Source organism: Papilio machaon, chromosome 3 (genome assembly GCF_912999745.1).
Source record: "Papilio machaon chromosome 3, ilPapMach1.1, whole genome shotgun sequence".
Lineage (NCBI taxonomy): Eukaryota > Metazoa > Arthropoda > Insecta > Lepidoptera > Papilionidae > Papilio > Papilio machaon.
In genome coordinates this window covers 8,466,669-8,480,512 of record NC_059988.1, presented here as the reverse complement: position 1 = coordinate 8,480,512, position 13,844 = coordinate 8,466,669, and the positions used below count along the sequence as shown (strand labels likewise).

Sequence of the window (13,844 nt, the reverse complement as noted above, 5' to 3'; positions counted from 1 at the left end):
CCCGATGCGATTGTTGGTTTCCTGCTAAAAGGCTTCCTTTCGAAATCGTCCGCTGAATTTAAATAAAACTCACAAGGAACGTGACTAACAAGATTGGCACATACAGTATGACATTTTATAACAACTTAATTGATTTAGTTATGTGTGTTTTTAGTCTGCATAGATCGTTGTAGATGTCTATGGGCGGCGGCCACTTGATCAATTTGGACATTAAAAAGTTACAGATTGCCTGACACTTTCTAACATAAAGAAGAAACAAAAATAAACAAAGGTACGTTGTTATAACTCGAAAATTTTTGTGATTGTTTGGTTTTTGAAGTGAATATCTTTATATGAATTTTTCGTCACGAAAAAGCGTAACCGTTGAAGTTTCATTTCTACTATGTGTCGAAGCATACATTTTAATTTTTTTATAATCTTAATATTAACGATGACATCGATGCATCTCACTGACCCAATCTTTCCATTTTACTATTGCGTTATAAGAATACTAGCCGTACCCGACTTCGTCCGCGCAGAAAAAAATTTAATTAGTAGCATAAGTTCTTCCAGACTATGTTCTACATCCATCCATACATCTAAACTTTTTAATTTATAATACTTGTAAGATTTATGTGTTGTCAAAAATCAGAATGCCGTCTCAATTACCGATATCCATTCAGTTCATGGAATTCGAAGATTTTACATTAAGATAAGGTTCGGGTATGTCAAAATGCTTAGAACTGTTACGTCATCTTTGCAATCGAGCTAAATGACTGCTATTAATTAATTATGAAATATTCGCTTGTTTATAAATAAAATGTTGTAATTCGATTTGTTATGTGTTGGGGAAATTATTTAAATATAATGTTACCAGATTTATAAAAATGTATTTCGATGAATCGAGGAAAGCTCTTAGGAAAAATTTATAAATACATCAGTGTATCATCGTTTTAGAGAAGATTGCCTCGAATGTGTGTAATACACGTATGTAGAAGTGTCAATAGTCAAATATGGCAATCAAGAAGATGATTTTAATTCCGAACAGAGACACCGTACCGTGAATCTTCGTTAGCTAGTTTAAGTAGGTAATATACTAACAATTATGTCTGTCTCTAAATTAATTATTACCAAAGAACTCAAAATAAATATCGACACAATAAGCTTTTTTCCATAGTTTTTTTTATCAAGTTATAATTCTTATACTTCGCCAAGGATGGAAATTCGAAAGCATTTTATTATTCCCGAATGTACACCCATCTACAAACTATTTTATATTTACATTTAAGTTAAACTTTTCGACTGTGCGCGACTGTACCTATTATACAATGATGAGCGATTTTAGATCATATTACCATGCAATAAGGCGCACAAGTTCATACTGCCAGCATGTCGCGACGGATCGATCGCCTGTTTATTTGTTATCCGTCTCTCCGAACTTCATCACAACACTAATTTAGTAATGGACATATTCACATATCGATTGTATCTATAGTCCATCAGACAAGGGGAAAACATTCAATACAGATAATGCGAAAATTTTGCTAACTACCCACTCAGTCTGTGGGTACTAAGGGCGTTCCTTAACGTAAGTTACAATTAATATTGAGAAATTAGAGTACTAATATCTATATCTAGTATTTTGTTGCACAAATAATTACTATTCAAAATTAATTTCGCTATATTTTGACTGACTTTTCCTTTTTTTAATGTCCGCGTTTGTAATTATTGTACTTTTTTACATTTCCATACTGTTTAAAATTGTAATTGGACAAGACCTAAATTCTCAGAAAAAAATCTTAATAAAAAATCAAAGAACATTGATAATTACTTCTTAAGAAACAATTAAAATTAAATGTAATAACAAAAACAGGTATTTAAAGACTCATTAATTTAGGCATATTAATCATTATTTTGTCTTTAACAGGCATCTAAGCGGGCACAGCATGAATCATGTCATTTCGTTACAAGACAACCTTGTACTGTAGTGGTAGAAAAAAATGGCGAAAGGAAATTCCTTGCATACGCTGCAACAAGTGACAACTGTTTCGGTGTGTAGGTAAGAGACTAAAAATATCTCGTAGGTACAATGACGGAAATCCGCGGTATTCCATCTTTGGAAAAATTGTCTTGTTCCTTAAAATGAAACAATCATCGGACCTTTTTCCAAATAACCGATTTGGGAGAAGGGATAATAATAAAAAGCAATTAGTTATGTAGGTACTATTGACCAATCATTTTTCGTGCAAACACATTTACTGCGTCTTTGGTTACTGTTCCCGCGACATCGTCTAAATGGGTACAAACCGCCAATTTGACCGTTTGTACTTGCCATTAAAGTACACAAAGATTTAACACTGTTAATTTTTATCGTAATTAATAAGCTAAGCATATTCCATTAAAGCAGATGTTATTTTGTGACTACATTTAAATGTAGAACACCGTAAATTGGTATATTTTATATTTATCCTTATCTGTCGTCCATTAATCACGCGAAGTTTTATATTACCCACCCCCTAAAATCACGACATTTTTTTTGTATAAAGTTTTTGAAATTTTCAAAATATGATTAATTTTATGAATTAAAATTTTCCTCATCAGTTCAAAAAATATGTACATATGTGATATTTTTTTAACTCCCCACCCTCCTTGTGATGTTTTGTGATATTTTTCGGATCCCTCCCCACTTGTAAGAAATCATTCACTCTTGTTGGGGTTTCTATGGTTTGAGAATTCTTAAATATAAACATGACGCGAAGTGAGTGGTACTTCGGACGCTTTGTAAGTTTAACATTAACAAGAAAACGTTCAAAACCATGTGTATTCGTTATCGATACCAAGTTAACGATCTTAGTCACGAATGAATCAAGTTTCGAATAAAACAAAAACCATAATTAAATCTACCGCAAATCATTGAAATGTCGGAACTAACTACACATTTGATAACCCGCAAGCTCGTGTATCAATAAATATTACTTTCAACGGGTTAACGAGCATATTGAACTGTCAAAACACTTAAGTCAAACTGAAGTATAAATCAAGATGGCCGCCTTGGGAGTGACAGCACGGGTGCGTTCAGTGCTGCTTTTAATTGTAGCGTCTTGCGTGTTGAGTTTTGTTGTAAAATTGCAAGGCGGAATCGGTAACGCATCGAGGGCACGCAGGACCGGTACCACCCACCGCTGGGCGCAAGGGGAGCGCGGAGGTGCAGGGAGAGAGGGCAACGGGCCGCGGGAGAGGGGGGCATGGTAAATGGGTCGCCGCAGCCGCATTCCGCGACGGCTGTCACAGCTCAGCTTGAGGTTGATTGCTTGTAAGAATCCAATGGGATCTCATTGTACACTTTTACTTATTTTATCATGCGTCTCAAAGATTGTTCTCTAGTGTGTTTCGGTATAATATATATATATATTTTTATATTGCTAATTAATATTGTTCGTGGCAACAATAATCAAGAGAACGGATACGTGCTTATCAAGAAATCTTACGAATAAAAAAGGCTTTTCGATTTTGTACTTGTCTATGTAATAAAAACAATGACAAATGTCTATGCGCTATTGTGATTCATCCTGGAGGAATGTATAACTGACCCTATATAACGATTAGCACGGATGAGTGCGTTGACCTCGGAATTAAAGATTAGTTCTGGTTTCAGAGCTCAGTGCTGACGATATTGTTTTTCAGTTCTTTGATATGTTGTTTTGGTTTCTTAAGATATAAAGGCATATCTAATTGCAAACTTATGTTCAATATTATCTATATTTTATCTAATACAAACATTGTACGATGTGTAACTGATCTAAAATCTATATTGTGTCATATGTCCTTTGCAATTCGAACCTTGGGTGTGCATGTTCAATACAGAATAAGTCAATTGGAGGACGAATAGGTAAGGTGACATTGTGCTGGTCTAAACACATTATGTAATCTTAAACTCTTTTTTTTTTCAAAGTGAATACGCATGACAGGCATGGTGGAGAGTCATTTTTAATAAATGAAACCGATATTATAAATGTGATACAAAATTAAAAATAACTCACTCATGAATGAGACCAATTCGAAGCTTAATGACTAAGTATTGCTTTAAAAAAAAGCAGACCGTAGTATATAGAAATATAAAAATACTGTCCGGAAATTGTCAAAGAATTACTCACATACCATATTCGAGAGTACAAGTTGCTAAAATCCGAACAAAATTAAGAAAAAAATATAATACTACTTTTGTTTTGATAACGTCCATCTATTCAATCTTAGAGCTCCTCAGACAAAATTTGAGCGTAAAAGTGAACATTGCACAATCTTTTGGAACCTCCGATACAAAGTCGAAGGGATCATTTTTTGTTGCACAAAAAAGCAAACCTTCATGCACAAAGTTCTACGATCCTAGATAAGAAAATGCTGACTAATCCCGAATCCAAGCAACTATGACTCAAATCATTTGTTTGGCTATAGCTTGATTTTCGAGACTTGAGATGGCGCCACCGGCACAACCAGTTCCCGACGTAACCCGTCACTGTGTGACTCACTCTTAATGGTTTCTTGGAATCGAATTTCGAACGCTACGGACCGTTGCGAAACCCACGGAAAGATCGAACTTCGGACCCGCTCTTCGGGTTTCAGGGTCGCAACACGTGAGAAAAACATGTCGGCTGACTTTCTTAAGATGTAACATGAACAAGCAAACTCTTTAATATACAAACTACGACTTAGCCTATAAATTCATGATTTTCTGGTTACAACACTATTCAAGGAAATAAGTTTTTTCAACAAGACATTCTAATTGCATTCCTTATTGGTAACAAACTTCACAATCCTGAAAAACAAATGCTCGCTTTTAAAGTTAGTAGGCTCTAAAATTTCACATCAGAAGTCATTAAAGCTTTATAAATTTTCAATTAAAATATTTGAACAGATGAAAAAGATAATATTAAAACAAGGTAACAGGTAAGTTAAATAAGAAATGCTCTTTTGTCCCTAAGTGCATGCTTTTACGCAATAGGTAGACAATTCGGATAGATATTGCACAACCGAAAACATCGTCACAAAAACTCGTTTACTATAATTATACAAGTTTACATTAACATGTTTCATCTTCATGTGGCCAGTTGACTCATAACGGTCCATATATGGCATATTACTTGATGTGTATTCTAACCAGGGGTATTAAAAACATTTTATTTAAGGGCCCCATACATGGTTCTCAATTTGAACAGACAAGTAAATGACGTTAAACGTAAACAATAGACTATCGGAATATTTTTTGTTTTTATTATAATTGTTCTCTTGATGAAGACTTCTTACTAATATAATAAATGCGGATGTTTAGATGGATGCATATTTGTTATTAGGTATCTCCAAAACCGCTAAATGGATTTCACTGAAATTCGACATAGATGTAGAATATAGTGTGGATGAACACATAGGCTCTTTATTATTATTACTTTTTCCGCGCGGACAGAGTAGTGGACGACAGTTAGTTTAAAAAAAAATTGTACTATGATTATCTATATATGTCTAATATTTACAATATAACTCGAGAAGGAAGAGGATTCCTTAGTTATTAACAACTAGCTGTCGCCCGCGACTCCGTCTGCGCGGGATTAAAAAAAATCTTAATAAGTAGCCTATGTGTTCTTCCAGACTATGTTCTACATCTGAGTCAAATTTCATCAAGATTCGTTGAGCCGTCTCTATTAATTAATCTATGTTAAAAATATTACATAGTAAAAATAATTGGTTAAAAGTATTGTTTACGGGCCGTAGTTTAAAAACCCCTGTTTTAATCAAATGTTAGGAATGCAGGAAAGCTGTTTATGTGATCTTATTTTATTAATACTATTAAAAATGCTGCGACTGAGTCATCTTCGTACATACATCGCAAACTGGAAATTATCTTGAAATGTTGAATACAAATAACTTTGATTAAACGATCATAAGCATTTGTTTCTAAATCCATAATGAATTGAAAAGTCCTAAAACTAATCAACAAATGTGTTGGAAATGTTGTAATAACCAATTCTACGATATTTTAATTAAAAAGTTTTGATCCACCAAAATAACTAACGAATATTCTAGAAAAAAACCAAAACAAATACATCGAGATCATAGGAAATGATGATTCATGGTCCATGACCTGATTAAGCTAAAAAAGTACTTAATTACTCACATATAAAGAACAAAGTTGCATAAATTTAATTTGACCTCAAACAGGACCCAATTTGGAATACTTTTTGATACCATGTACCACTTATTAATGTTAATTTCCTGATATGTCTAATTTTGTAATAAAATTGATAAGATTTAGATTGGATATATTTAGTTATTAATATCGTCTATCTGTATAACGGACACATCGTTTCCTGTTGACAACTTTAATTTTATTATACTAAATAAAAAATTAGTGCTTATTTAAAACAACTCTCATCTGTTACTTTGATATGAAAATAGCTGTCACCCGCGACCCCGTCCACGCAGAATTAAAAAAAACTTAATTAGTAACTTATGTGTTCTTTCAGGCTTTATTTTAACCACATTTATAATATTAGTAAGATAATGTCGTATTACGTTTAAGGAAATATGCCAATGAACACATTCATCTAAAAGATAAATAACATTTAAGCTTATTTCTTTACATTTGGCATGATATTTTTTAAGAACATTGTTCTTTTCAGACGCTGCGACGGACAATTTAGGACAACCGAACATCTTCGGAAGAAAAAACTGATTACGGGAGTTGACTTTAGAATCCTTATACGTCTTTTTTTGCAATATTTAGAGCAATAGTACATTTTTTAATATACATGTATTTATCTATACGTATATTTAACATAAGGTATTAATCTTGCCTGAGAAAACCTCAACGGTTTTACAAATAAACCATGAATCTTGGTGGCCTTTTACTTTTGGCACGAGATGTCGCAAGCGCGGGGTCAGAATGCGATCCGAGCGCTAACGGATGAGGTTTGAAATGTTAGCCGCTCACCGCTCACAGCCGGGTATCGAACCCGCTTTCGTAATTGTTTACTTGCTTACCGCCGCTCTGTGGCAGGTGCGATGCGTTGACGCCGTCTATAATACGAACGTAAACATTTTTGAGGTTATAATTTTTTATAAGCTTTGGAAAAGGATACGTTGTAAAAACGCCTCGTTAATGAATTACTACGTCATTTTTTATTTGGAAAAAATTGTGTAATCTTACTTCTTACTAATATTATAATTGCGAATGTTTAGATGGATAGAAGGATGGATGTTTTTTAAAGGTATCTCCGAAAAGGGTCAACGGATCTTGATGAAACTTGGCACAGATGTAGAACATAGTATGGAAGAGCACATAGGCTACTTATTTCGTTTGTTTTTAAATCCGCGCAGACGGAGTCGCGGGCGACAGCTATTTGTAAACAAGACCAAGATTACAAAATTCATTTGAAAAATATTTATTTCGATTACGAATAATTTCTCTTGCAATAATAGTATGTGCCTGAACTAACGGTAACAAGCTTCAGTAAGAACTATACCTAAGACTATAGAATGTAGACAAGACAGGTGATATGTAGACGACTTGCAAATTGTCGGTCGTGACGGCCGCGGGCATTCGACCTTAACGCGGATAACCTTACGCTCGTTCCGAAGAAATAGAAGGTCCTGATATACTGCTCACTAACAACAAATATAATATACGATTTGCTTTAAACTAACGGATAGGATTTTTGGTAGCTAAACTACTAAAGGGTCGTTTTAAGTCACAGTTTACCATCCTACCTAAAGTTGATATATTAAAAAAAAACTTAAGTTTCCATTTTATTAATATCACTCACACACAGCTCACAATATTTACAGGCTTAATTGTTAGTTAATCTATTAGAACGTAACATAATCTACGATTCAAACAATAACTAACGCGATAACGCCACACTGCACTCCGGCTTTATCTGCTAAGTGTGTAACTATATCTTGAAACTAGTTGTTAAACAAGTTGAGTTAGATCAGGGTTGAGAATGGAACAGACCTTCGATACCGTCATATAAATTACTAAATAAGTTCACATAATTTATTTTATATAAGTGGGATACAGATACATTCATTAAACAACTCTTGCTAAAAAGAGCAGACAAGCAACCTTAATAGACAAGCAAAAGCCGAGAAAAATAAAACATAAATAATCTCGTTTAGGCCGGAGGTTAAAATAGAACAGACTTACTTACTTACTTAAAAAAAAAACAGTGTGTAAACTATATTGACTTAAGATAAATATAAAAATTGCTTTTAAAACCTACTTTCACAAAAACAGAAACGTACTTTGGTAAAGGAAAGGACTATATTCGTACAGATCGTGGAACGAATCCGTTATAATCATATAATATGCCTGTATCTTATAACGGTTGCAGGGAGTTAAGTAGGGGGGGGATGGCAGCGATCACATCGCTACTATTATCTGTGTCGCGTGCGGGAATCGTGTCACAACACTACCGCTAGGGTCGTAGTGATGTGCCACGTTACGATATTAACAAAAGAATAGCACAGATATAGACAAAAGAGGTTGTTTTACACACTTTTTTTGTTGACAAATGCAACAAAGAATCAACGAGCTAGGATAATTTAACTTAAATTTTCCGTTTCTGATATAATATGTCCGATGGAACCTCCGTTAGCATGCGGGCACAATTAATAAACTATAATCTATAGGTATATATATAAAAGAAAGTCACACAGTTACACACACACAGTTACACTATTTATAACTCAAGAACGGCTGAATCGATTTGACTGAAAATTGGTGGGCAGGTAGCTTAGAACCAGGAAACGGACATAAGATAATTTTTACCCCGTTTTTTATTTTTCATTCCGCGCGGACGGAGTCGCGGGTAAAAGCTAGTCTTCAATAATTTTACATCAAAATATTGTCTGAAATTGTAAAAAGAAAAAGTTGTGCCTTACGTATTTGGTTGCCATACTTGGTTACCATGTTTTGTATTGTTTTGCGTCAGAAGCAAACAGAAGCAGTGTTTAGGAATACATATACAAATGATTTCCCATGTACTTACTTGAGATTAAATTCAGATCTTGAACAGGACGATAGGCTGTACGTTTTATTTTCTAGCGCACGTACTTTATAATGCATCGTGTGTTGTTGATTTGATAACAACTAGAATCTATAGCGTAATCGTTTGTATAACTTTAACAATCTTGTAAACCTGTAACCGTAAAGTTTACGCTACCGAAATAACCGCAAAAAGATATTCTTACTAATTTTTAAGAAGGAATGGGAAGGCATATTTTTAGTACATGTATTTCGGCAATTTGAAAATACTAGCCTTTACCTGCGACTCTGTCCGCACGGAGTTAAAAAAAACCTAATAAGTAGCCTATGTGTTCTTCCAGACTATGTTCTACATCTGTGCCAAATTTCATCAAGATCCACTGAGCCTTTCCGGAGACACCTTCAAATAAACATCCATCCATCCATCTAAACTTTCGAATTTATAATATTAATAAAAATTTTCGAAATTCAAGGAAACAAAATGCTTTGTTATTTACAAAAAATTAATCATAAAAAATTACACATTTGATTTATTTCTCGTACGAAAGCATTTCTCTAGCTGTGTATACTTGAATGCGTGCGGACAGCAAAGCCGTTGAGGCGAGAAATGTTAATTTGCATAGTATTCAATGGCAGCCGTTCCCCTGCGCATAACGAACGCTAAACACACGCACACATTACATAGCACAGATAAAACAAAAACTAAAACATTATAATATATTACAAGATTACTTAAAAAAAATATTAGGTTGATATAAAGTTACGTAACAGTAGATTTCTACTACCGTAATAGTTGGATAATAACATGTTTAGGTAATGAAAATCCACGTTAAGAAAATTTTTCGAAAGACAACTTGATTGTTCTGAAGGTAATAAAGACAAGTGTTATGTTATTAAATTATAAGATGAATAGTTGTTAAAATAATGTTAAGTTATGTCGTTAAGCATTACAATCCTAATTTAAAGCACAACGTTTTTGAAAACCATAAGAATTTCTTTTAGAGAAATACTTAAGAATTATATATGAATTTAGGACTTTCACAATGAACACAAAACTCATCTTTAAGGAATCTATATTATACTAGCTTTTTCCCGCGACTCTGTCCGCGCGAAATAAAAAAAAAATAGTAGAAAACGGGGTAAAAATTATCCTATGTCCTATTCCTGGTTCTAAGCTATCTGCCCACCAATTTTCAGTCAAATCGATTCAGCCGTTCTTGGGTTATAAATGGTGTAACACAACACAACTTTCTTTTATATATATAGATATAAAATTTCATTCTGAGTTTTAATTAATTTGGTATATAAAAATTGTTGAACATATTCTAAAGGTTCTACGAACAAACACACTATTAGAATATTAATCATTGCTTCTACATAAGACGTCACATTTTACCGATCAAGGTTAAACGTTTAAAAACGTTTCATGCACAAAGAAAACGTACAATCAAATAAAGCGCGTATAATTAAAAAAAAAAAAACATGACCTCGATGACGTCAGCGGAACGGGATGGAAAGAGAAATTCGAATGTCGGGACAAAGGCTTTATAAAAATGTAGTAAAACATAAAACCTTTTTAAATAAATACTGGCTGAATATACAATATTTTTTTAAATAAAAAATTTAGATTTTGTTTCAGAATATTAATTAACTTTAATTAAGAAGTCGCCTTAATTAAGTCTTAATTAAAACACTAACCTTCATAATAACGTAAAGTAAAATATAGCATATAACAATATGTGTTGTACTTTTCATGATAATGGAATAAAATAATGAAAATACGGCTTAACAATATGAAGGTCAGATTTATATTTCACAACAAAAGTATTGTGAAATACCAAGCATTGATTTCGTCATATTTGGATTTACGAATTGTTACACATTCAAGAGGAAAGAGACTAGAAAATAAAACGAAAAGTTAACACTAATATGCATCTTTCGGCCACATAACATCAGATGGCCTTATATTCAAAGCTATTGTTCTTTATTTTCACTACAAAAAATGTCAACTAGTCTATGGTAATAATTAATCTGTATAATAAAGCTAGTGGGTATAGACAACGCGAAGGTCCCTGCTCTCTCTCGGCAGACGCGCGCTGACTCACTCGGCCGCACGCTTCCGCCTGATAGCAAGGTCACCGGCCGCCGCGCACACAGACAACACACGCACACAGGCACACGTGAAAGTAGTGAGAGTACACTCGCGCACGATATTCATTTTATAAATTTTGCATTACTTTTTATCTCATTTTTCTGGATTATGAGTTTGAGTGTGTAAAATTTACGACTATAAGTGTACTTTTGTTGTAACCTGACTTTCTACCTCTTTCGTAGAAAAATACAAATATACGTCGCTTAGTTATGTGTTTTGAGTTAATTATGAAGGACACTAAATCACTTTTAACAACATTTTACACCTATTAATTATAATTTTCCTGTGCATCAGAACATCTACTAGTTTTATTTATTGAAATACGTACAGATAGGCTTTTCTTACCACTTGTCTTGTCTTCTATGTATGTATGTATGCATCAATACAAATATATAAATAAACTAGTGTGCGTAACGCACGAAAAACATGACATAGATTTGGTACTTCCGACTTATCTATGACTTTACATCTCAATTCATAAAGAACCAACTTCTATATGTCCCAATGTTAAGCATATAAGTTTTTTAAAGTTTATCTTAAAAAGTGTAAGAGAGTAGATTTGTCTAATGTAATTTAAAGGTCATAATATTTTTAATATTTGCTCTAGAATGAAGTAACATGCTAAATAAAATACCTTTTGGTTACCATAGTAAGGGTTTATTAATTTATTAAATGTCGGGAAAATAAAAGTTTGTGAGACTTAGCATTTCAAACTACGCGTTTTGTTGAGATATTATTAATACGAGTGGAAGTCTATATTAAACTATCAACACATCTTTTTATCTTTAATTTACAATTCAATAAAACGGCACATCTAAATTTTTATTTTTACGATATACTCGTAGACTAGATATCAAGGCAAACGCAGCGACCGAATGCCAAGAGAGCGTCAAAACAAGTATATTTTTACTAATAAACATTTGGGGTCGAGTACACAAAGTGCAATTGTTTAAGCTAAATTAAAACCTGTTGTAGATTTTCGTGCAATGAAGACGGAAAAATTACGGATCACTCGGAATCAGTTCGGGTTATTGCTGTGGAAATTCACGTATGTGACGGTTCTTCTACACGACAAATTTCAACTTTTGACAATCATATGATATACAAATAATTCTGCTATTTAAGTGTTAATTTAAAGCTTAATTAAGACCAAGGCGATTAATCAATTCCATCCGGCTGGTAGGACCTAAACAATAAGACCGGTACTGTTTCGACATTTTGTAATCCAACTAACATTGGTAGGTGCGGCTTGGTTAATGCAGATGTTGTTAAGATAATGAAATTTATTGCGATTATATTAAACTAGCTGTCGCCCGCAACTCTGTCCGCGCGGAATTTAAAAACAAAAACGAAATAAGTAACCTATGTGTTCTTTCAGAGTATGTTCTACATCTGTGCCAAATTTCATCAAGATCCGCTGAACCATTCTGTAGATACCTTCAAACTAACATCCATCCATCTAAACATTCGCATTTACAATATTAGTAAGATTTAACAATTGATTATGATGTAATTTAGTAATTATCTTGTAATAGATAATTAATAATTGCAACTAACAAGTTCTTCAAATACTGTACAGGTTTTCGAAGAAGTTTGGTGAAGTTTGTAGCCGAAAAAAATAAAATGTATGTAACTGTCTTCCTGATTTAAATAATCTTGCTAAAAACCTAATTTGGTTATTTAAAATTCAATAAACCATGCATACAACGTACATAATTCATTATTAAAATCATGTTCAGAAGTCACGCTACCTTCGTGTGTATTTAAATTGCCCCAGATCTACCGTACAATTACCGCCCACGTAAACAAAGGTAAGTTGTGAGTGACTGACGAAATTGTTAGCATGCTCGAGGGCGTGTCTGCTCTAGCCATAGACGATGTGTTATGACTCAATTCCCGCCATAATTAGGGCTGCGAACTTCTCAAAAATAGACCCTAATGCTGCGGCCAAAATAAAGTTACAATTAGTGTTGTCAACCCTGTACTCCTTGTTGGATGACGAAAACGAAGAGTGACTTGTTTTACTATATCTACTTTTACCCGATGACAATGAAAAATCGTAGCCTATGAACTATGCAAATCCGAAGTGGCAGCCCTAGTCATAACTGTTATTGTAGTACAGATAAAAAACGTCAGATATAAAGTACAGAGTGATGGTGTTATTTATAATGAAATAATTATCGTTTTTATCTGCTCTCTTCTTTATTTATTCAACGTTATTTACGGTAAAACATAAGTTTAACAATATAAAAAGGCAAATGTAGTTAAATCTAATGCATAAAAGGTCCAGTTGAGTAAATTCAGGCTTTTTTTTTGAAAATTTATGGGTCACTACAATAGTCAAATGACGGGATTTGGACCCAGGACAGCAGATCTGTAAGCCGCGGTACCGTACTCCGTACTGTTACCCATTAAGCTATTGACGATTTAAAACTTTAGAGGTCAACAAGTATGTTATTTTTTAACAGATAGATAGGTTACCACAAAAAGGGAAAGACAAACAAAGCCATAATAATAGTATTTTTGTTCTGTTTACTCGAAGTTTTAATAATAATTTAAATTAAAAAACATGATAGCAAAGCTATTGTGACGTAAATGCCAACAGTATTTGATAATGCATTAATTCGATTGTGTAATCGAGCACTCCTTATAAATTACAGATATGAAATGCAAAAT

General features: G+C 33.4%; 1 protein-coding gene across 2 annotated transcripts in view; it reads right to left on the bottom strand.

Annotated features, from left to right (window-relative positions):
* LOC106719547 (nuclear hormone receptor FTZ-F1 beta) overlaps positions 1-13,844 on the bottom strand; it is a 43,601-nt gene that overhangs the window by 28,486 nt on the left and 1,271 nt on the right. The gene's annotated exons all lie outside the window — the stretch shown is intronic.